Source organism: Primulina tabacum, chromosome 10, assembly GCF_025594145.1.
Source record: "Primulina tabacum isolate GXHZ01 chromosome 10, ASM2559414v2, whole genome shotgun sequence".
NCBI lineage: Eukaryota > Viridiplantae > Streptophyta > Magnoliopsida > Lamiales > Gesneriaceae > Primulina > Primulina tabacum.
Window position 1 is genome coordinate 18071777 of NC_134559.1, and position 5322 is coordinate 18077098.

A 5322-nucleotide genomic window follows, 5' to 3' on the forward strand; every position below is an offset into this window, starting at 1 on the left:
TAGGTGACAGATAGTGACGTCTTATTCACACCGGGATCCCTAGAGTTAGAGTTGAGTCGAGTCAAGATATGAATTGAATTGAGTAGCATGCTTATTTATTGTGATTTCAGAGATTATGGAATCCATTTTACGGCATGCTTATTTTGATTTAGTTTCATAGACTATGAAACATATTGTTATGAATTTTATGCATGATAATATGCTTTATGATTTATATTGTGTATATGCATGTATACATGTTTTATACTGGGATTTATTCTCACCGGAGTATCTGGCTGTTGTCTTGTTTTGTATGTGTGCATGACAACAGGTGGGACAGGATCGGGGTCAAGAAGATGATGAGAGAAGATGAGCTAGAGTGGTGATTCCGGACTTGGATGTAGACTTGGTTTGATACTTGAAATTTAGTAGTTAAACCTTAGACTAGTTTGAACTAGAAGCATGTTGTACAAGATTTGTATTATTATACTGGTTTTTATAATAGATTGATTCCATTACCTTCCGCATTTTAAAGAAAAATTTTTAGACCCTGTTTATCTTAATTGATAATTAAATCCCAAAGATGATTAGGTTGATGATTAGCGTTCGGGTCCCCACAATAGGTAGTATCAGAGCCATAGATCCTTTAGACTGAGATAGAAGAGAATGAGCGGGGTAGATTGAGTTTTCTTTCCTTGCATGTGATTGCTAGCATGAGATTTATTTTAATGTTGACTTACATTTTGTGTGCTAGCATGACATTATGCTTTACTGCTTTGAAATACATGTTTACCTGATTATCTGATTTGAGTTGGTATTATGTATCGCTGAGTATGAATCAGATCTGATTTATGATCAGCAGTAAGATGATCAGAGAAATATTGGAACAGATTTGTAGTATTTGAGTACTAATGGTTTGATAATCAGATATACCTCCACGGAGAATTCCAGAAAGGGGTAGTACTTCGACTGAAGAGATAGATGTATCAGAAACTCAGATGGAAATACAGTTAGAAGAATTTCAGTTATTTCAGCCGCAGATTCTGAGTGGTGTCGAGACGTCTAAAGATTGTGAGAACTGGTTTGATGACATAGAAATACTGTTTGAGTTACTTGATTATTCAGATGAGCAAAGAATTAAACTGATATTCCACCAGTTACGAGAGACTGCCAGGAGTTGGTGGATTACAAGTAAAAGAATGCTAGAACATAGAGGTACAATGATTTCGTGGGAAATATTCAGAACTGAATTTTATCGAAGATTTTTCTCAACTTCGTACCGAGAGGACAAGAAAGCAGAGTTTGAGAATTTGAGACAAGGTCAACTGAATATTGAAGGATATGTTGCTAAATTCTCTACTCTACTGCATTTGTTCCTCATGTAATTGGGAATGATGAAGCTGTAGCGGATCAGTTAATCAGAGGATTGAACTCGGAGATAATTTCATTGATGAATATGCAGCGACCTTACCATTTTGTTGATGCCTTGAGTAGAGCGAAGAGAGCGGAGGCGAGTCTGATTAGGAAACTAAAAAGGGTGTGTGCGATGCAACCCCAGGTACAGCAATCCCCTCTCTGATTTGATAAAGGCAGTACGAGTGGAAAGCAAGATTTGCTGAAAGCTCGAAAGAAACCATTTAAGAAGTTAGGAAGCGGACTGAGCGGTTCAACTAGCTCCAGTGGTTCCAGCCCAAGTTATACTGGAGTGTATTGCAGGATTTGCGGAGGGAGACATTCCACAGAGCAATGCCAGGGAGTGACTGGTAGTTGCCATATTTGTAGACAGCCGGGACACTTTGCTAGAGTTTGTCCCCAGAGAAGTTCCCGAAGATTTTAGGGAACAGAAGACCGAAGAACAGACACTGGACATACCTGATGATAGAGTGGCAGGTATTGTTCTTTTATGATTATATTGCATATGTATTGATATATACTAATGCATTCCCTACGATTAATTTTGACTGAGTTGCATTGAGATATGCTGTATCTGTTGAGTCTGATTGTACGGTAGTATTGATTCCCTTACTTGTTGGAAAAGAAAGATTGATATCAGAGATTTCTGTGAAATATTGTGTACTACAGTAAGATGAGAATGAGGTCGAGTTAGATTATGATGTACTTCTATTTCTGATTTGATTGCATTATTGACATTAATATGCTGAACAAGTACATAACTATTATAGATTCCTGTCAGGAGAGTATAGAATTCAAACCAGATATGGCTGATGAGTAAAGATTTCACGGTAAGGATTCTAGATTTAGAATTTCTTTGATATCTGTATTGTCTATGACTCGATTATTACAGAAAGGAGCAGATGGCATCCTTATGTATTCAGTAGACATACTGTAATCGAGCCTAGCATTGGCAGATTGCCAGTGATGTACGAGTTGGCTGATAATTGCCGGATAAGATTTCAGATTTGCTTTATATCAGAAAGATAGATTTCAGAATTGAATTGATACCAGGTACTGGTTGTGTTTTAGAATTCCGTACAGGATGATATGGAATGTACAGAATGACACTGAAAGAATTGAAAGATCAGTAGAAGAGTACCGACCAGGAGTTACATCTGATTTAATGCTTCTCTTTGGCTTGTTTCAGTATGTTTAGAGATATTATGATGATTTCATGCTTGTTGTATCTATGATATTTTGATATGATTGCAGCATCTGATTGATTGAATCGAATATCTGAAGATTGTATTGAATACTCTGAGAACTGTGATTATTGTATACAGAAATTATTCAGATATGAATCCTGCTTGAAACAGATTGTATTCAGAATATGCGATATCTGAAGTTAGTATACCTATTGATTTTGACACAGTTACGATCATGATCAATAGATAAGAATAATATCGATATCAGACAGAGCAGAGATGTCAGAAATTTATTTTGGTCTGAATTGACAGATTTTCGTATACGATTGTTGTTTTGTGTCTGCCTGAGTATTGTTATTGTTCTAACACAATATTTGAGACAGCTTATATTGTTTGAGGACGTATTATATTTGCAGATGATATATAGCAGTTGATCAAAACGACATGAAGACGTGATTGATTAGTCAGAATTGACAATATTGCCAGGAATTGCCGTTTTATGAGTTTACTAAACTCACTAGATCAGTATAGATTATTGATATTATGAATCTGATTTGATAGTATTGTTATTCTGAGTCAGTGTTTGATATAGATTATTCAATCCGAATCAAAGTTGAATTCGAGAATTTCAGTAGATCAGAAATATAATCAGAATGTTCAGAGCTTAATTTCAATAATCAGAACAGAGCATCGATCAGAATGACAGATAAGTGATTTTACGGTATGAGAATGATTATCTTGTGATGTCAAATGTTTCAGAATTGTACAACAGAATTTGATATCGACAATCAGAACCGGATACCAGTTAGGTATTTTTCTTTAATTTATATTATTAACTGATTGTTTATACCAAATAGTTCGAATTGGAAATGACAGATAGGGTCAGAAGCGCACAGAAATGGATTCAGTAGTCATTCAGGTAACAGAAAGTATATGATAATTCGAACAGATAGTTTTGATATAGACCGATTAAATCAGTTATGGCAGAATTTATGCTGAAATGTTGGCAGAATTGTACTGAAATGTCTGAACCGCCAATAAATGAAGATAGAAAGATAGAGATCAGAAGAATTATTACAGAGTTTGTATATTCTTGACTAGACATGGGGAGTATATTTCGATGAAATTCGTAATGAAATTACTGCAATACTTTCCAGATTGTGATATGATATGATTGTGATTGACAGATTGTTCAATCTATATCTATTAGTTTGTACAAGATGACGTACAAACATGACCAAATGACACAGATCGATGTCAAAGAAATGGTCAGGTTGATCAGAATGTAGAACTAGACTATATCAGATTGTGATTCTGATTGAGTTTGTAATTGTGGCAGAACGTACCATGAACTCATTCATATATTATCCACCGACTGACAGATAGGCAGAGCGTATTATCCGGATATTGAGAGATATCCAGAGAGTTGCAGTGCTGGATGCTAACACCAGTTGACATGACATATTGTCACTATATGAATTCTTGTATAATGATAGCTATCAAACGAGCATTGAAATAGCCGCAAATGAGACATTGTACAGTAAGTACTGCAGATTTCTTTGCTATAAGAATAATATCTCGGAGATACCTGAGATAGAAGTTGATACAGTCAGAGATATGACAAAAGAAATGTAGCTAATTCAGAAGAAAATGTAGATAGCTCAGACCAGACAGACTGGATACGCCAACGTCGGATAGTGACGATTGGTATTTGGGGCAGAAGATTTAATATATCCTTGACTGGGATAAACAGATTTGATAACAGCTGATGATATTGATTTGGTATGAGCTGTTGAATTGGTATATACAGATGTTGTATAGCCAGTATTGTGAAATTGATTCTGTCAGAGTATTTCAAAGGGTACTATGATATTATGCTCTTGAATTGTTATTCCAATTTAGAATCATAGATCCGTACAAGAAAGATATTTCAGAATGAAGACTATTCTATTATTGAAAATACAGTAAGTTGACAGGGCCTCAAAGAGACTATCTGAAAGACAGAATTTGTCAGAAGATTAAGATTTCAGAATGGATTCATTGAGATGAGTTTTTGATTTAAACTCTGTATACATTCCTTTTGATATTTCTGAATTGATTACTTGCGATTTCGAGGACGAAATCATTTCTTAGAGGGGTAGAAATGTAAGGCTTGAGATTTATTAGTCTTCACTGATGTGATATTCGGAAGATATGAGTATGCATGACATGTAATGAGAGGCACTAATGAGATTATGAAGGGTTGCATAAAGTCTAGACCGCACCCGCGCTACGAACAAGACCGCACCCGCGGTGCATGGACAGAAAGATGGCCATTTTTACAGTAGAGTCACCGCACCCGCGGTCCAATAAGCAGTGCACCCGCGGTTGATGGACAGAGAGTTGGAGATTATTTACAGAAGTGACACCGCACTCGCGGTGCTAGAGAGACCGCACCCGCGGTTCTACTACAGTAGAGGCAGCGCACCCGCGGTGCAAGACAGAGCGCACCCGCGGTCGCTGTTTCTGAAATTTCGGATGATGATCAGTACGCCTAGCGCACCCGCGGTGTGAGAAATACCGCACCCGCGGTGAAACGTGCAGTAAGCACATTCAGCCATGTGCCTTACATGCAATGTGATCTATATATATATATATATACCAAATCCTCATTCTTCCTGAAGCAAGAAACGAGAATTCCCTCAAAAATCTTCCAAGTTTGATGTGGTGCTAGATTTGAGATTTTATACCAACCAGTTATCAG